The 20,937-nt window shown below is 34.9% G+C and overlaps 3 long non-coding RNA genes across 6 annotated transcripts; all 3 read left to right on the plus strand.

The window, feature by feature from the left end:
* Positions 1-1,416: 1,416 nt before the first annotated feature.
* Positions 1,417-17,484, plus strand: LOC148997627 (uncharacterized). Its single transcript, XR_016147485.1, has 3 exons — positions 1,417-1,646; positions 16,422-16,534; positions 16,711-17,484. It is a non-coding gene; the product is annotated as an uncharacterized LOC148997627 (long non-coding RNA).
* On the plus strand, positions 2,188-6,995 carry LOC120479999 (uncharacterized). The gene is made up of 6 exons (XR_016147483.1): positions 2,188-3,132; positions 3,234-3,289; positions 3,743-3,950; positions 4,923-4,978; positions 5,221-5,297; positions 6,080-6,995. It is a non-coding gene; the product is annotated as an uncharacterized LOC120479999 (long non-coding RNA).
* LOC120484837 (uncharacterized) lies at positions 11,032-15,536 on the plus strand. 4 transcript variants are annotated; one of them, XR_016147477.1, is made up of 6 exons: positions 11,032-11,243; positions 11,345-11,422; positions 11,857-11,930; positions 12,202-12,253; positions 13,777-13,943; positions 15,015-15,536. It is a non-coding gene; the product is annotated as an uncharacterized LOC120484837 (long non-coding RNA). The 4 variants fall into 4 exon arrangements; XR_016147474.1 differs by having other exon boundaries at positions 11,033-11,243; positions 11,857-11,926; XR_016147473.1 differs by having other exon boundaries at positions 11,109-11,243; positions 13,780-13,943.
* Positions 17,485-20,937: the final 3,453 nt, after the last annotated feature.

The following is a 20,937-nucleotide window of genomic DNA, read 5'->3' on the forward strand; positions in this document are numbered from 1 at the left end:
ACAGCGGATACTGACTGTCTGTGGTATCCCATTATAGCTTCGGATTAGGGGTGGGCGATATGGAAAAAATATCATATCACGATTTTTTTCAGGAAAATCACGATCACGATTTTTTATCACGATTCTTTTTCAAGTTTGTTTTAATATTTTGCTAGTGGCTGTTCATTACAGCCAAACTAATGTCCCTATGTTAAAAACAAAGCCTTAGGTAACAAAAGAAAAAAGAAAGCCACACATTTAGGCCAGTGGCGAAGATAAAAATCTTTGTCATTATTTTCTTTGTTATTAAAAAAATAAGACAAGATAAACATTACACAAATTAATATTCATATTAAATAAATAGTGCTTTATTTTTTTCAGATGCAGTAGGTGTATTTAGCAGTAGCATTGAAGTAATTAAATGAACAAATATGAAATTAAAACACTACATAGACTTCACTGAATAAATTGATTCTTATTAAAGCTATATTAAAGTTCTCAGTCAGTGATTTTCTCCTTGTGTTTTTTTTTTTTTTTTATTTTTTTTTTTTTATTAACTCTAAAGGGATAGTTCCCTCAAAAATGAAAATTGTCTTAATTTACTCTCTCAAGATGTTTTAAACCCGAATAAGTTTCTTTTTTCTTCTGTTGAAAATAAAAGTTATTTTGAATAATGTGGGTAACCGAACAGTTGCTGGTCTCCTTATAGTTTTTTTATAGGTTCTCTCCTGGAAGTTAATGGGGACCAGCAACTGTTTGGTTACCCACATTAAAAAAAAGTGTCTTTTGTGTTCAGCACAAGAAAGAAATTAATACAGGTTCGGAACAACATTAGAGTGAATAAATAATGACGGATTTTTTAAATTTTTTTTTTTTTTTTTTTTTTTGTGAACTATCCCTTTAAGGACAAGCGGCAGTAGGCTACTATTTATTCCTGTGGCTTTTAGACCAGCACGCGACGCGTTTAATATAGACGCATATTACACCAGATATTCTCTCAAATGTTTGCTTTCACTTTAGACATAGCCTGTTTATGTAAACATTGTGTGTATTTAACAGTATTAGCTTAATAAGACTCGAGAGATAACTTAGTCCAGTATTCAGGCGCTGTTTGACAGACTTCTAGTGCCTGTGAGCGTCGGGGATATGCAGTCAGGAAAGCGCACGTTAGAACAGCACATCAGCGCGTGAATTAAATGTTTAACCGGCAAGGCTTATGCAAATAATGAACTTTTGTGAATTGCAGTGTCCCGTCCCTATTCCTTAACGTGTGATCATGTGTAGGCTACGTCGCGTTGTACAGTTGAGAGACGGAGGCGCCAGAACTGAACTGATAGAATGCACTGTAACACGATACTACGATATTTCTTCAAAAGCAGATCGTGGAGACATTTTAATCATCCACGATTAAAAATCGTCATATCGCACACCCCTACTTCGGATATTTCAACAGAAATCATGTATTTTCCAAATTTTGCTTTGTTATTTCACTGACTCGGACCTAGTGAATGTGGATAGCACCGATCTAATATTGAGAGAACACACGAGCAGATTACCAGGTCGTCAGCTCCCGCGAACAATTTAGCAGTGAAGAGGACAACGCAGAGCTGCGCCGCCACGACATGGACAGAGCAAGATACTGCCAGAAAAGATCTTACTTCTTGGTGGTAAGTTTATTAGTTTAAGTGATTAACGTTAGTATAATTGGCTTTATTCTCACTTTGGGTTTAGAAAATATTTTCAGAAGTTGATGTCGATGTTCTGTGGATTACTGGCGTTTCTGTTGATTTGACACTAAAGCGAGTTAACGTCTATTCATTGACGTCTATCAACTTAATGTTATAGATCTAGACAGTGACATAATACAACTATAAAAACATTGCACACTGTGTTTGCAGAAAAAAGGTTATTAATGGTGATTACACGACAGGCTTGATTGTCCCTAAGTAACTTCTTGTGTTTAAAATATTATAATATATTTTAAGCTCTAATAAAACTTTCACATCTGTGATATTTAATTCATAGTAAAATCTAATTAATTATTAGTAGGCTGTCAGTTTTCATGTCAATTCGATAAATAAATTAAGTTGTAATCACCAACTATAAGCTTTCACAAAACCAATTATTAAATATCTTGCACTGAGAAATTAAAATGATGTTAAATAATGAAATGAGAGATTTCCCACTAAACATTGGACGTCGGACCCAGCTAACAATGACCTGGCGGACCGCCGGCGTTTTTTGGGTGGCACGAAGTCAGCGGCTTGACACGGTCGGACCTCCGGCGGCACACCTTCGGCAAGCCGACCAATATGAAAATGCGGTCGGTCTGCCAGCTTTTTTTGGGTGGCACGCCACCAGCGGTTTGCCGCGGTTGGTCCTCCGGCGGCACACCGTCGGCATGCCGATTGTATGAATTATTAGCTATAGATAGCGTAAATGTGTGTGCATTTGTACATTTGAATGAAATGGACTCCTATTTTATTTATTTAAAATGGATGTGTGAAGCGCTCAAGTTACTGGAGTAAGTTTTATTTTTTTATTTTTTTTTTAAAGACTGCATTACTCGGTCATTGTATGACTTTGGTAGGGTGACCAACAGTCATGTTTTCCCGACATGTCTTCCGCGTCCGGTCCTGGCTGTCCTGGCTGGTTTTTTTTTTTTTTATAAAGTGCATAAAACATGTCCTGGTTTTCAAAAAACTGCTCTACAGCAAAATATAGATGGACAAACAATTGAGGATGAGGACGAAAAATAGGATAAAGAGGAAGAACACTAAAGATTTAAATATATTTTGTTAATTCGTTTTTAGATAAGTTTGTGAGAGCTATTTGGAGGCATTTCTTATAGTATTATTATTTATATATTTATTTTTCTAATAGGCCTACAGAAGAAACATTATTTCTCTCATTATTTCATTCATTATGTTTGTTATATAATTATGTTTTGTTAATAAATTAAGTTATGTTATAATTCTAGATGTATATTTAAATGCTGCGTGCGTGCCTTGTGTTTTGATGCGCGTGCGCGTAAACATTCGAGTCGCATTCAAAGACAGGAGCGCGCGCGTTGCGCGAGCAGATGGAAACAGAAAACGTCATCAACTGGTACACAGCAAAACTAGCGTCTCTCGCTGTTTTCACTGCTTTCAGGTAAGTTAAGTTAACAAAATCACACAAATAATACATACAAACGTTAATGACACCTCTCTTACGTGTAATTGATACGTTTCTGTTGAATATTTACCTTATAGAAATGGTTTTGTGTCTTCGAAAAAGTCCGTTAGCATCCCAACCGTTTTCAGAAGAGGTAAGTTAACGTTAAGTTACGTTACACTAAAGCTCTTATATTTTGGATTTTTAACCCCATGTAGAGAACAAATTTTAATGGTTTTGTGTTGCTGGTAATTTATCAATGGGTGATTGGAAGTAAGCTAATTTATTTAGCCAAAAATACTTTGTTATTAATCAGTGACTTCACTTAACGTTATAAATATTAAAAAAAGGTGATTTCACGAGAAAAAAACCTCCACAATATAAGGAGGATTCTGTTTAATCATGATAGTAATGTCATATGCATTTATTTCATAATATATATGTATACTTTCTCTTTTCTGCATTTCATTTCTGCTCTAAAGTTAGCTTGCTTCCTTGTAATAAACCCTATGTTCTATTGTAAATCCTATGTAACATTGATGGCTCTGTGACACATGTTATTTTCTAAGATCATCATAAATATTAATAATTCATTACATTTATATAGCGCCTTTCTAGACACTCAAAACGCTTCACATAGAAGGGGGAATCTCCTCAACCACCACCAATGCGCAGCATCCACCTGGATGATGCGACGGCACCTATATTGCGCCAGAACGCTCACCACACACCAGCTTACTGGTGGAGAGGAGATCATGCTGGTGTCCTGCTGAACCCCCTGTCTAAGACAATATCCACAGCTATGAACTCTACTAGTAAGCAAAACCTCAAACATACTGTGCACTACTGTTCAAAAGTTGGTTCTATAGGATTTATGCTTTTGAAAAAAAGTCTCATACTTAACCCCAGGTTTTTTTTCAGTGAGATTGTCCTTGATAAGCCTGTAGGCTAAATAATTAGCTAAATAATAGACAGCAAATATCATGTTATAATGGTCATAGTCATAAAAATGGGCTACATGCACGCATCAGTTCTGCATTTGACGCAAGGCTGCTCTTCGTTTTACGGTTGGGGAGATTTAAAGCGGAGGAAAACGAGATTGTGGCAGAATCTTACTGTGGAAGAATTTACTGTCCTCCCGTCTTTGAAACGAAATTTAATATGTCTAGATGTAATTTTATATATAGTTATGCTTATTTAATATAATTAAAAAAAGAAGCATAAACACAATGAGGGGTGTCTGTTTTTGTGATTAACATTTCTTTAGTATAACCATAGAGAATAAAATCTAGTATAAATTCTCGGTATAGCATTGGACTCTACGATCGGCAGAAGTAATCCATCATCCTTAGAACTTAAAGGGTTAGTTCACCCAAAAATGAAAATTCTGTCAGTATTTACTCACCCTCATGTTGTTCCAAACCTCTGTGTTTATTTGTTCTGCTGAACACAAAGGAAGATATTTGGAAGAATCTAAATCTAACAGATCTCATTCCCCATTGACTACCATAGTGGGAAAAAATACATACTATGGTAGTCAATGGAGATTGAGAATGAGATTTGTTTGATTAAAACATTCTTCCAAATATCTTCCTTTGTGTTCAGCAGAACAAAAAACACATAGAGGTTTGGAACAACATGAGGGTGAGTAAATACTGACAGAATTTTCATTTTTGGGTGAACTAACCCTTTAAGTGGAAATACCGCCGTCGACGTGCATAGAGCCCATCAATTTAACAGGATAACAGGATATCATGGTCATTCGTATTTTTATTTTATTTCTTTAGGTGTGTTTTGAAATACGTTGGCCAACGATACAGACACCATACTATCCAACTCAAAGGTATTTATTTATTTTTATGCATTTTTTACTGATGAATAATGAAATTCTTTTTACTTTTAAATGCTGAATTCAGGGGGTCGATAACTTTAGGCACACAAGTTATTTTTCACAGATATCTGTCCAGTTTACTCATGGCTCATACTCTTAGCCTTTAAAATGTTTTAATTTATATTTGCAATGCAATATCAGGGGGTAAAGATGTCATTAGAGTTCTTAAGGTATGGCTATGTTCTTGTCACCAGATGAGATGTAATCGTTTGACCCTGTGATTCTTCAGGACAAGATCTTGATGGCATCCACACTCAGTACATGACGGAAGGTGAGTTTCACAATAGCTATATCACTATCACAAACCAAGAGACAGAACACAACAGGCCCATCCCAACTCACCCATGCATAGGGATGGGTACTGAAACCCGGTATTAAACATTAAACGTTATCGAACCGATAACAGATCCTGCTGACGGTACTAAAGAAATAACACACACTGTCTATTATAGACATTGTCTTGCAAATTCTGTGACGATTTGGAGTGGTGTTTAAACAGTCTTCATACAACATGCGTTCAGATGGTTCTTTGTAATTTTGTATGAGTAGGGTAGGGAGAGGCTGTAACTCCGTTAAGACTTATTTTACATTCGATTAATTCAATTTCTGTAGCCTACCTGATAATTTAGCTTTTCTTGAAAAACAATGTATTGCTTATTTTTCCTTCTATTGCATTTATCTATGATTCACTCCTATAAATAGTAAATGAATAATCTGTTGAAATTTGTTTTTATATCGCAATATATATATATATATATATATATATATATATATAGCAGAAAAACAAAATATTCTATTGAAGTTTTTCAATAATGCGCATGCCTAATCTTGAGCATTTAACCTAACCCTAATTTTAAATTGAACGTGGATTTAATTATATATTAAATTGAATTATAATTTGTGACACCCGATGAAATGTACGTATGATAGATTTTAGCCTTAAACATATTTCCCACAATACACGAACAGAGGAACTTGTGTAAATTTTATGTTTTGTAATGTTTCTTTTGACAGATACTGTAGAAACTAATTACACATTTTCTGGGATTTCAGGAGCGATAAGAAAGTACCCAGAATGGGTTACAAGAAAGACAACAGAAGGGAGCCTCCAGGAAGTGGTTTTGCGGTGTTTGAAGGGAGCTGCTGACAGAGAAGGGGGCAAGAAACAACGACGGGAAAACTGAAGGGGTTCAAATACATTTAGTTTTTTAAAAGTTAAAATTAAAATGTTTAATATATATATTAGGGTGTGTAACGCTGCACGTATTAGTATTATTGAACCATTCGGTACGAGGCTTTCGGTAAGCATTTTTAAGCCAAACGGTTCGTTGGAACATTTTTCCTGCCAACCAAAATTTTGCTATTTAAAATGTAGGCAAGTCGTGCATGGCAAGCGCGCTCATAATGTAAGAGACGCTGGCATGACCACAACATTGCCCAACATCAAATGGCGAAAGTAATGTAAGCGTAATGAAACGTGGTGCGTTTCCTGATAGCATTGGTAGCCAACTATGATCACAAGTTCCGTCGTTATCAGCATAGTTCAACGAGTCTGTGTTTCCCGAAACCATCGTTCCAATGAATATTCCCAAACAGCATCGCAGAGTTGTTTGGTTGGAATGACAGCTCTCGTGCTGTGGTTAGAGCGAGGCATAATTTCTAGATTGCATGACATGTGGACGTAATAAATCCTTATCTTGAGCAAAATAAGCAAGCTGACATTCAGTACAACCTGTGCCTTTTATTTAGAATACATACAAATGTGTTTGACATCTTGAAGTTTGTCAAAATATTTAAAGCATCGTTTTTGAAGACTGTGCATGTGTGAATGTGCTCTACTATGTAGCCTAAGAACGAGTCTATGATTGAATCTGGAAATAAAGCAAAATAACTGAGAAAAATTATAAATATTCCTCAGATGACATGTCTGTAATTTATATCAAAACATCTAGCATTAATTAGATCTCAAACGGTTTCATTAAAATTAGTGATTACTCCACCACGTGCGTAACGTCATAAACCAATGTGGTTGAACACCACTAGGTGACAATATGGTTTCAGAAACAGTCCTGACTCGCTAGTTGATTAGTTGAATGATGCATTGTACTATGGTAATTAGGCAGCGAGTTATATCGTTGCACGGGAAACACACCCCTGAGCTTACAACCATTGTGTGGTTGACGGACTGTTTATCAGTTTGGACCAATGCAGTGCGAGACGATCTTAATGGAGCAGAGGTGTGTTTCCTGTACAACTAGGTTACTCGCTGCTTCGCTACCATAGTACGATGCATCGTTGGAGAAATCAACTACTAGTCACGACTGTTTCCCAAAACCATATTGTCGCAAAGTATCGTTCGACCACGTTGGTTTTTGACGTCTCGCACGTGGTGGAGTAATAACTTATTTTAATGAAACTGATTGAGATCAAATTAATGCTAGATTTTTTAAATATAAATTACAGATATGTCATCTGAGGACTATTTCTAATTGTTCTCAGTTATTTTGCTTTATTACCAGACTCAATCATAGACTCAATCTTACACACTAGACCTCGTTTACATATGCGCACTCTTCAAACACGGTACTTTAAATCTTTTTACAAACTAAAAGACGTAAATTACATTTGAATGTATTATAAATCACAGGCACCATTTTGTACTGAATGTCAGCTTGCTTATTTTGATCAAGATAAGCATTTATTACGTCCACATGTCATGCAATTTAGAAACAATGCCACAACTTTGCAATGCTGTTTACGAATGTTTGTTGGAACGATTGTTTTGGGGAAACACAGACTCGTTGAACTACTGTATGCTGATATTGACAGAACTTGTGACCATAGTTGGCTAACAATGCTTTTGGGAAACGCACCCCAGCACGGTCACTGCACAGCGTGTAGACATCCAGTAAAGAAAGCATTTGAATTTGCTATTGAAGAAATAACATCGCTGCGAGATCTAGTGAGAAACATTCATATCAAACAGTGCTGACGTTAAAACCAAGAAGAAAAAAATGTGCCATGAATGAACTAATCAGTGTCCAAAGATCAGCAATATTCACCATGGGTTTACTGTAGTAACACTCACTGTAACCTTGGGAGTTTGGCAGGAATTGTAGGCAATAATGCTTTCAAGTAACATCACGTCGGTTTTATTTTGACATTATGAATACAATTGCTGCCCTCAAATGTTGAAGGAGTAGTTCACTTTTTAAAAAAACTTTTGCTGATAATTTACTCACCCCCATGTCATCCAAGATGTCCACGTCTTTCTGTCTTCAGTCGAAAAGAAATTAAGGTTTTTGAAGAAAACATTCCAGGATTTTCTCCATATAATGGACTTCAATGGGGTCCAAATGGTTCAAGGTCCAAAAGAAACTTTCAGTGCAAACTGTTCAAAGGGCTTTAAACGACACCAGATGATGAATAAGGGTCTTATCTAGGACCCTTCGAGTCATGACTCGAAAAAAGATTTGTTCATTTTGATGAACGAGTTTGAACAGGAGAGTCACGAACACACATCACAGAACAGAACAAGACGAGCATTTGTGCTTATAAAACTTAAACTTTTTTATTTATTTTTTAAAGGACTGCTCGTTTAGCTTGATAAGACCCTTATTCATCGTCTGGTGTTGTTTAAAGTCCTTTAAAGCTGCACTGAAACTCTCATTTGGACCTTGAACTGTTTGGACCCCATTGAAATCCATTATATGGAGAAAATCCTGGAATGTTTTCATCAAAAACCTTAATTTCTTTTCGACTGACGAAAGAATGACATGGACGTCTTGGATGACATGGGGGTGAGTAAATTATCAGCAAAAGTAGTTTTTTTTTTTAAAGTGAACTACTCCTTTAATCTGAACTAAAATAAACCTTTCTGTATAACTACTACAATATTACATTTAATTTTGTCCAAGGATAGGAGTGGTTTTGTTTTATATACTCCTAAGAAAAGTTGAAGTATAACTCCATCTTTGCTCAAAGTAAAAAAAAAATCATACTTTATGATAGTTTTAAGAAAAATATAATAAAAAAATTAAATCAAGGAAATTTCTCTGGCAAAATATCTCTTTCTTCTTTCTTTCTTTTTGCTGTATAGAAAACATACCGAACCGTGAATTGTGAACCGTTACATCCCGTTACACCCCCTATACAGTACTGTGCAGAAGTCTTAGGCACACTAGTATTTTCGCCTAAAAAAAAATGGTTTTAAGCCAGTTATTTATATATTTTGTTGTAGTGTCTCAGTAGGAAATATCAGTTTACATTTCCAGACATTAATTGTAATAATCCAGTGAAATTTTTGAATGCACAAGGATTCTGACAACAGCCAATGCTCCACACGGCGGTCGGATCTCACCATCATCGAGTGCATCTGAAATTATATGAAGAAACAGAAAAAACAGAGACTAAGACCAGAAGAACTGCGGCAACGTTTCCAAAGATGCATGAAAAAAACCTGCAAAACTAAAAACTATGTGCAATACCTGGACAAAAGCTGTTTTAAACGTAAAGGGTACTAAACACCTATTGATTTGATTAATAACAGTTAATAATAGTTAACTAATAAAAGTGAATTGATAAATAAAATCTATTTATGATTATGACATTATTTTTGGAAATATTCTCATTTACAGCGTTTTTACACAAGTGTTTTTTCACAGTACTGTAGCTTTGCAGGCAGGCAATACCTTCGAGATCTTGCCGCAGTTCTTCTGGTCTTAGTCTCTGTTTTTTCTGTTTCTTCATATAATTTCAGATGCACTCGATGATGGTGAGATCCGACCTCCGTGTGGAGCATTGGCTGTTGTCAGAATCCTTGTGCATTCAAAAATTTCACTGGATTATTACAATTAATGTCTGGAAATGTAAACTGATATTTTTTCTACTGAGACACTACAACAAAATATATAAATAACTGGCTTAAAACCTTTTCTTTGAGGCGAAAATACTATAGTGTGCCTAAGACTTCTGCATATATATATATATATATATATATATATACACGTGTATATATATATATATATAGACCCTTATGTATATATGTATATACTTATGCGTGTTTTATAGTTTTGTACAGTGTTAAACAATATTAAATAATATGTACTATAACATAATCTTATGATTTTCTGTATCCTGTTAATAAATAATATAAACAATATTATTATATTTCATATGTATGTATAGTAAAGTGTTAAACAATATAATTTATTTATTGATATTTTAACAAAAGTACACGTTTTGAATGCATCATAATGGTTATATGGTTTATAGATAGATAGATATGTATATGTTATTTTATGTTTATTTCCATGTGTTTATTTTGTATGTTATGCATTTGTGCCTTCTATCCAATAAAATGTAAATTTACAATGGCTATCAGCAGTTGTGTACTTTGTTTTTGATTATTATTTGCCTAAATTGGATCTAATATAACTATTATTTATTATTATCCAGTAATGAAAAAAAAAAAATCATAAAATGACCCGTGGACCGACCGTGGTCCGCCAGAAAACCCTCATTATGAACCAGCGGCTCGGTAGCGGACCACCGTCGGGACAGCGGCGGCTGCCGCTGGTGGTCCGCTAGAATAACGATGAGCAAAACGCCAGCGATCCACCGGCGGCGGCCGCTAGTGGGCCGCCAACTTTGCCACCAGTGGGCCGCCGGTGGCCCGCTGGACCTATGTTAGCTGGGGATAGACGTGCAGATCATGTCTATATTGGGTCCGTCGGTCCATGACCAATTGTGGACGTCTATTCGACGTCCAAACTAGGTCTGTTATTTGGACGTCCAACCATGACCCAACTTGGACGTCATCTTGACGTCCAACATTTGACCTTAAACTGGGTAACTTTTTTTGGACGGCATTTGGACGTCTTTTGACAGTTGCTGGAAATTATTGTAATATTTGTTTTATTTTTTTATTTATATATAAATAGCCCCCCCTACAATACAAATAAAATCAAAAGCAAATATGGTATACAAATATCATAGAACTAAAAAATTAGTTTTAACTTCATGATTTAATATTAATGACATTATACATTATTATAAGATGTTTTTCTTAATGCTGCGTGCGTGCCTTTGACGCGCGTGCGCGTGAACATTCAAATCACAGGAGCGCGCGAGCAGTTTGAATTGAAACAGGAAGCGTCGTGCCGTCGTCAACTGACAAACACCAACTAGCGTCTCTCGCTGTTGTCACTGCGTTCAGGTAAGTTAAGTTAACAAAATCACACAAATACTACATAAAAATGTTCCTGACACCTTTATTGAGTGTAATTGATACGCTTCTGTTGAATATTTACTTTATAGAAATGATTTTGGGTCTTCGAAAAAGTCCGTTAGCATCTCAATCGTTTTCAGAAGAGGCTAGCAGCTAAGTTAGCTAAGGTAAGTTACTCTGAAGCTGTTTTGTATAAGTTTGGGGTTTTATCTTTGTGTAGATAATAATTTTTGATAGTTTTTTTGCTGGTAATTTACAATGGGTGATTGGAAGTAACGTTAAGCTAATTTATTTAGCCTAAAATTATGCGATGTATTATTAATCAGTGACGTCACTTAACGTTACAAAGATTGATTAAAAAAAGTGATTTCATGAGGAAAAAACGTCCACAATAAAAGGGGGATTTATTGTTTATTCATGATAGTAATGTCATATGCATTTATTTAATAATATTTATGTATATACTTTCTCTTTTCTTAGCTAGAGGAGAGGTGAAATGCAGAAAAGAGAAATTATATATGCTTGCTTCCTTGTAATAAACCCTATGTTCTAATCCTATGTAACATTGTTGGCTGTGACACATTGCATGTTATTTTCTAAGATCATGTTGATGTCCTAAGTTGCTGCACCCCCTGTCCAAGACAATCTCCACGGCTATGAACTCGACTAACGTTAGTAAGCAAAACCTCAAACATACTGTACTCTACTGTTCAAAAGTTGTAGGTCTGTAGGATTTATGCTTTTGAAAGAAGTCTTAACCCCAGTTTTTTTTTGTTTGTTTGTTTTGTTTTTTGTGAGATTGTCCTTAAGAAGCCTTTAGGCTAAATAATCAGCTAAATAATAGATGGCAAATATCATGTTATAAAGGTCATAATTATAATAATGAATTTAACTATTATGATAACAGAATATCATGGTCATTGGCATTTTTATTTTATTTCTCTAGGTGTGTTTTGAAATAAGTTGTCCAATGAGACATCGTACTGTCCAACTCAAAGGTATTTATTTATTTTTATGTATTTTTTTACTGATAAATACTGAAGTTCTTTTTACTTTTAAATGCTGAATTCAGGGGGTCGACAACTTTAGGTACGCAAGTTATTTTTCACAGATATCTGGCCAGTTTACTCATGGCTCATACTCTTAGCCTTTATGTTTAAATGTTTGAATTTATATCTGCAATAGAATATTTGCAATATTAACCCTATCAGGGGGTAAAGATATCATTAGAGTTCTTTAAGGAGTAGTTCACTTTTGAAAGCTTTTGCTGATAATTAAATTTACTCACCCCCATGTCATCCAAGATGTCCATGTCTTTCTTTTTTCAGTCAAAAAGAAATTAAGGTTTTTGATGAAAACATTCCAGGATTATTCCAGTATTTTCTCCATATAATGGAGTTCAATGGGAACGGTTCAAGGTCCAACTGAGAGTTTCAGTTCAGCTTCAAAGGGCTTTAAAAACACCAGACAATGAATAAGGGACTTATCTAGCGAAACGATCGCTCATTAATAAATAAATAAAAAAGTTTAAGTTTTATGAGCACAAATGCTTGCCTTGCTCTGTTCTGTGATGAGCGTTCGTGACTATCCTCTTTGAACTCGTTCATCAAAATGAACTAATCTTTTTTCGAGTCATGACTCAAAGGGTCCTTGATAAGACCCTTATTCATCATCTGGAATCGTTTAAAGCCCTTTGAAGCTGCACTGAAACTGTCTTTTAGACCTTGAACCGTTTGGTTCCCAGTAAAGTCCATTATATGGAGAAAAGTCCTGCAATGTTTTCATCAAAAACCTTAATTTCTTTTCGACTGAAGAAAGAATGACATGGATTTCTTAGATGACATGGGGCAGAGTAAATTATCAGCAAAAGCTTTTTTTTATTTATTTTTTTAAATTTGAACTACTCCTTTAACCCTTCAAAGTCTGACTGATTAAATCATATTTGAAAGCAAAGTTAAAAGTAACAGATCTCAATATTATTCTCCTCTCATGGCATAAAGGTGAGTCAGTACAAACTGTTATACCTCTGGCCTGGGTATGAATGACTTCCTGTGGTGGTCCTTATTACTTTGAAGTTGAAGTAGCCTTCAACTGAAAACAGTCTGCTCTGACAAATAGTTGATGTGTTGTATTATCAGGGATACTCCACTTTGTCTGGAAATTGGCTAATTTTACAAATCCCTCAGAGTTAAACAGTTGAGTTTTACTATTTATGATTTTCTGATATTTAGAAGAGTATCAGTAACCAGACAGTTTCTGGTCCCATTGACTTCCATAATATATGTTTTTCCCACTATGGAAGTCAATGAGAACAGAAACTATCTGGTTACTGATATACTCTTCTAAATATCAGAAAATTTGCTGAATGATTTAGAAAATGGTAAAACCCAACTGTTTAACTTTAGGGGAGTTGTACAATGAGCCTATTTCATAAAAAGTGGAGTATCCCTTTAATCCCTTTTTTTTTTTGTGCAAAATTATTCTCAATAGTAATTTTTATTGAGTCCAATGTGTTTCCAAGTAGAGCCCTGCGCAGGACTATTTTCCTCACCCCGCCGAATCTCTGACCATTACCGCCCGCTCCCGCAACGGATGTTACACTCCCGTGGGACCCGGCGGTACTCAATCCCAATGCAGCCCTCTACCAAGCACAAAGCTAACTTTTGTAAATTGCACAAAGCACAACAGGTTGATACAACTGAACATTATTACAAACTGTTATTTCAGTGTTTTAAGTAATTTATAAGTAGTTGATGATGAACTAATCATATACAAAACATTCATAAATGTTTAGCAAGTGATATGCTAACACTTCATGTATGTTTTGTAAATTATTACATGTCATTTACAATTGAATAGTCGTGTTTTGTAAATTATTAATCATTACGTTTCATAAATGTCAGGTGCCTAGTGGTTAGACTCCTTGTGTTTTAGAGAAGACAGCTGTCTACAACCTCACTAGTCAGCAATTACACTGCAGTACACACTACAGTGTTCAACACCTGTTATAGATGTGTAAAGGCATGAATTAATCATTTACACTTTCTGCATAAAGTGTGAACTATTCATCACTTGTAAATGTCTTACACTTCATTCGTAGATTACCACTTCAAGAATCAATAAGGCATAAGATCTACGCATGCTTTGTAACACATTTACTAGCGATTACTATACACTTTAGATTAGGGGAAACAGAAAGTGTTGTAAATGACTTATTCATGCATTTACACACTGTTAAAAACTGTTACTTACCTGTTTCAAATGATATGTACATGAATACAAGACATTTACAACACTTTCCCCCTCTAATTGCTAGATGCATACATTATTATTTTTTTCATTTATGAAACGTATATTCATGTTTTATACATTAATAATTTACTAATAACTTGTAAATGACTTGTAACGGAATTGACAAAACATTCATAAATGATTAGCAAATGATACTAATATTTTCAAAGTAGTTCATTAACTAACCACTTACAGACTTACAACTGAACGTTATTATAAGGTGTTGACAATGGTCAACATTCTAATGCACACATTAAAGAATGCAAGCTTTCTAAAAAAAAGTGCAGTCTGCTTATTGCCTCTTTGTAGACAGCCTAAGTGTTAGTTAACAGTTGCTGAGATGGCTTAGTATTTATCCAGTAATGGATGCAAGGAAACATATTTTTGCTTACAAATGTGGGGCCTTTGGTGAATGATTGCAGATTGCCGTTGCATATATCTAAATCATATATTTTTCTGCTTGTGTAGGAGGGATCATGAAATTTGATTCTGCAGCCACAGAGAAGTAAATCAAGATGCATGTTTCTGAGCACCTCAAGCACGCGCCGCAAAGATTGGAGGTAGAGGATTCACAACTCCCTGATGAGCCAAGACGAGAGGACTTGAATTATAAATTAAATTACAATCTAGTTATTTGTTCATAATTGTGCTTTACTGTGGCCCTTCAATGACAATCTAATTATTTGTTCATAATTAAATTAAATTACAATTTTACACTACAGTGTTCAACACCTGTTATAGATGTGTAAAGGCATGAATTAATCATTTGCACTTTCTGCATAAAGTGTGAACTATTCATCACTTGTAAATGTCTTACACTACATTCATAGAGATCTATTAACTAATTATTTGTTCATAATTGTGCTAGATATATTTGGTGCCCTTCAATTGCAATCTAATTATTTGTTCATAATTAAATTACAATCTAATTATTTGTACATAATTGTGCTTGATATGTCCGGTGCCCTTCTGATGATATTCATGGCAATTTATTTTTGAATAAAGATTAAAATGGTGATTATTGAATTGTGATTTATTTGTATGTGTATTACTGTAATGTTGTAAAGTTATATAAGTTAGAAAAACGACGTATAATATAAGTCTAAATTTGACGTTGAAAAGACGTCCATAAGTAACCACATTTGGACTATAAATAGCCCTTACACGGAGGTCCCACAGACGTCCAAATTAGACGTGCAGTTGACGTCGAAAAAAAGACGTCGTCTGGCGTTACAAAACAACCCCTTCATTGGACCGAATTTGGACGTCCAAAAATGACACGAAAAAGACGTCACATCGACGTCACGTTGCGCAGTGGGTTTATATTTAATATTTAGCCTAGCCAAGGAATTTGCACATTGCAAAGACATATTTTTTATTAAACCCAACCGTGAGTAGATGAGGTCAAGTCGAGTAAGTAGTAGTTGATCCTCTTGATTTGTAACTTTTTGTTGGTGAAAAACAACAAAAAAAGGCAATAGTGTGTCATGTAGCAGCTAAGTAACTAAGTGACCTATATATATTATCACGTATTTGAAAAATGAATATGTATTTTGCCTGATTATGCATTGAATTATGCAATCACATAATCGTGTTTTTCTCGAGGGACTGATTTATATGATTTTATGTGTGGTATTCAGCTTTTTTACATTTAATCAAGGCGTTATCAGCTGTCACCAACTTGTAACTTTCAATAGAAAGTTCTGTCTTTATTAATAATGAATAATTACTTTAATAATAGGGTGGAAGTTACAGTAATGGTTCATTAAATATGTTTCACCATTTAAACAAAATACAAATTATATATGAAGAACACAAACTAGTGTTTTTTCTGCCCTAACTTTGTATAACATGCGACTTTATTTTTTCTTATAGAGCTTCCAGGGATATTAGCATCTCTCAAAGAGGCCCTGGAGTCCATGAAACGAGGTTCATTCAGCTCAAGCCCAAGATCATCTGAGCTGTGTCTTCCTGAAACCTCAGAAATGGTTAGAAAATTCTTTATGATAAAGAAAAATCCTATTTGTTATAATAATTATATCTGACTTTTTGTCCATTAATACTTCAGTAAGTGTTCTGAATTAAGTAACAAAGTGACAGCTTTTTATTAGAATTATAAATGAACAAGTTTATACTAATGCTTGTTTTTTTTTATTCTTGCCAGATTTCCCTCGGTGTTTCTGATGTCCCCAAAAGAGTCTATGGCAGACTGAACAAGTCACAAACTTCTCTTTTTACTCAAGATTTGGCCACTTTACTTTTTGCTATTGTATTTCACTTTGTTTGACTTAAAGGATTAGTTCACTTTAAAAAAAAAAAAAAAAAACCTTTAGCTGATAGCTTACTCACCCCCATGCCAAGATATCCATGTCATTCTTTCTTCAGTTGAAAAGAAATTAAGGTTTTTGATGAAAACATTTCAGGATTTTCTCCATATAATGGACTTCATTGGGGACCAAACGGTTCAAGGTCCAAAAGACAAAAGACAGTTTCTGTGCAAACTGTTCAAAGGGCTTTAAACGATTCCAGACGATGAATAAGGGTCTTATCAAGCGAAACGATCGGTCATTTAAAAAAAAAAAAACCCACAAGTTTAAGTTTTATAAGCTCAAATGGTCGCCTTGCTCTGTTCTGTTATGCATGTTCATGATTTTCCTATTTGAACTCGTTCATCAAAATTAACAAATATTTTTCCGAGTCATTAGGTTCATTCAATGAACGAAATGAATGAATTGACTTGAAAAAAGATTTGTCAGGGCTGCCAACTCTCAAGCATTCAGCACAAGACTCTCGCAATTGAGCCAATTCTCATGCTTTCACGACAAATTGACTGTTAGCCATTGGACCCTGAACTGTTTGGTTCCCAGTGAAGTCCATTATATGGAGAAAATCCTGGAATGTTTTCATCAAAAACCTTAATTTCTTTTCGACTGAAGAAAGAAAGACATGGACATCTTGGAAGACGTGGGGGTGAGTAAATTATCACCAAAAGTTTTTTCAAAAGTGAACTACTCCTTTCAGTTAGTTTATTTATTTATTTATTTTTGTTCTGTTTAATACCTCTGCAAATCAATGCATTTTATGTTAATGTATTTTGTTTAGTTTTCATAATGCTTTACTGATGTAGTGCATTAAAGTTTATCTTTCAAAGAGTGTTTGTGTGTTTTGTAGAAATATTTTTTTTATTGGGTTTTGTTGAATTCAAATGTTTAAATGTATTTTTAATACATTAAAATATATTATTTTTATATTAAATGGTTTTTGGAAAAATATATTTTTAATATGTTAATAGTGGGTCCAATAGTGTTCTACTAATACATTATTAATAAGCTGAAATTATATTTAAAATATACTCAGAACACATTAATGTGAAGCTAAAAATATACTAATGCTGTATTTCTAAAGTCGATTTAAAGTGTATTAAAATACACTTTAAATAAGTGCTATTATATTACATTAAATGTACTTAAAATGGTTCCATTTTAGCACAATTTAGTATAATAAAATATATTACTATTACCTTAAAATTGAACTTAAATACATATTAAAATACACTTAATATACTTGAAGTTGTTTCAATTTAGCACATTTAATACATATTTAATACGGTACATTTAAAATACATTAAGTATATCAAAATAAGTACAATTTAAATATATTTCCTTTTCACCTGGGTTATCTTGATTAATGTTAATTTCAACATTTACTAAAACGTTATATATTAGTGAAAGTGTTTGGAACGGTTGTATTTAACTAACTAAGTGTGACACAGATTGACGAGGACTAACAAATGTGTGGCTCATTCTTTGGTAACTTAGTCAATTCATTAATATTAACTAATAGTGCCTAATTCTAAAGTGTTACCAATATAAATGATTACCAATGAAAGTATAAGAAGTTAGAAGAATGTAAATCCACTTGGTACACACTCAGGAGTGTAGGAAGATGCAGAAAGATCAATTAGAGAATAATTAGGCATAGTGTTGTGTACCTCCACAGCTGAATAGCTGGATGAGTTCAGTTTTGGCACAGGTCTGAGAGTCGCCCTGAGGTGGGAAATCTCAATGTGATCCCCCAGGCTGAGCTCGACCAGGGCCTCGTCGCGCCAGAGGGAGACGTCCAGCACCTTCTGCCCACACCGCAGAGACAGGTCTCTGATGGGCACCTCTCCATCACCCACTCGGGTCATCCTGGGGACCTGTAACTGCAGGATCACAAGGGGAAGTTTGTCGTTAATGCAATGCAAGTGAATACAATTACTAGAGCTTAGACATGATTTATATAACATCGGCTGTGAATCTGATAAATATGCATCTTTAAACAAAATGTTACCTTAATTCAACCTGTAAGTATTAAAACTGTAATCACTTTTCTCACTTATTTAAGAAGAAAAAAAACGCAATATAAAAATAATAGCGGCGACTTTTTAAATATTGATGGATTAATAAAAATTAGCAAAAAATGTGTGGTTATACAATTAAAATGACTTTTAAAAAGTTGAATTATTGAATAAAATGTTACATCATTTTCTCACTTTTTCAATTTGTCCCCTCAGGGAGATGAATCCTCCCCTTGTGAACAGGTCCAGCTCTTCCCCGGACATCAGCACAGTTGGTGGATTGAGGAGGTATCTGGCTGATCTTTCTGCCTCCTCTGGCAACTCAAAGGAGGCCGTTAGAAATTTCCTAGAGTTGGGGTTTAGGAAAATGGACTCCCTGTCCCTGTAATTTTTAATTATGTAGGCCCTCCCAGTTGCAAAAACTGGGTTGTCCCCATCTACGGGAGCAAGATATGCCTTCACACCATCACTGAGGGCACTTATGGTGGTGGTTTTGAAGGTGGCAATTTTTATTTTGCTGTTGGACACCTCATATGTCTTAGCACGGTGGTTTGTGCGATTGTCCACACAGGTGATCCGGGTGGATGCAGGCCTGCTGTATGGTGAACTTCCGGATGACATTCTGGAGGGTAAGAGAAAATACACAATGACAGAAAGAGTAAAATGTGATGATACACTGGGCAACTTTTTAAGCAATGTTGCTTGGGCACTTTTCCATTAAGATTGAACACAAACTTCTCTCTAGATCTAGGGAAAGCCCACAACAAAAATTTGCCCCATGTATAATCATTTTTAGACAGAAGACCAATGGCAAATATGCACCATTCAGTTGATTTAGTGCAGTGGTGTCAAACTCAGAAACTACACTTTCCTGTCAGAAACACTCCTTCTCAGAACAACTCCTGCCATAATATAGTTATTGTCATGTCTTCATTGTGTTTTAAAAATCATTAATGTAATTTGAATTAAGTTAAATTATTTCAGAAATTTAATTTTGCGGTCAGAAATACTCCTCACAATTTTCCTGTCAGAAATACTCCTTTCACAACAAATCCTGTCACAATTCAAATTACATTAATGATTTTTAAAACAAAGACATGACAATACAATGAACTATATTAAGTTAAATTACTTCAGAAACTAAATTTTCCTGTCAGAAATACTCCTCTCACAACTTTCCTGTCAGAAATACTCCTCTCAACAAATCCTGTCACAATTCAAATTACATTAATGATTTTTAAAACAAAGACATGACAATACAATGAACTATATTGTGACAGGATTTGTTTTGAGAAGAGTATTTCTGACAGGAAAATTTGGTTTCTGAAGTGATTTAACTTCAAATTACATTAATGATTTTTAAAACATAATGAAGACATGACAATACAATAAACTATATTAAGTTAAATTACTTCAGAAACTAAATTTTCCTGTCAGAAATACTCATTGTGACAGGATTCGTTTTGAGAGGAGTATATCTGACAGGAAAATTTAGTTTCTGAAGTAATTTAACTTCAAATTACATTAATGATTTTTAAAACGTAATGAAGACATGACAATACACATAGGCGGAAATCGCGGGGGGGTCGGGGGGGGGGGGGGGGTCAGGACCCCCCCTACCTGAGGGTTGCCCCCCCCCCCCCAAAAAAAAAAAACATTAAAATATGTGTATTGTAAATAATCTAATGATATATTCTTAAAATAATTAAGAAATAAAATAACACAAATGCAAACGGGGCAATAACGGAAAAAGCGTTCTAAACATTTTGAGACCCCCCTCCTTGCCTCACAGTGCATTGGTCCACCGCCTCCGTCCCTTTTACCTCAGACACACACATTCCGGTGGCGGGAGAGAAAAACATAGTTTTTGAGTAGTTGTGGAACTCCAGTATAGGGGGTCGCACACCGGACGAGAAGCGTCGCGTCGCGCAGCGCCACGTCTTTAAAATTCGAACACATTATTCTCTATGAGTGTACACACACCGGCGGGCGGCGGCGCCCAGCAACGGCTCAGGACCGTGTTCAAAACCCTGCTGCGCCACAGAGCGCCAT

The sequence above is a fragment of the Pimephales promelas genome, chromosome 2 (assembly GCF_988280905.1).
Source record: "Pimephales promelas chromosome 2, fPimPro1.hap1.1, whole genome shotgun sequence".
Classification (NCBI taxonomy): domain Eukaryota; kingdom Metazoa; phylum Chordata; class Actinopteri; order Cypriniformes; family Leuciscidae; genus Pimephales; species Pimephales promelas.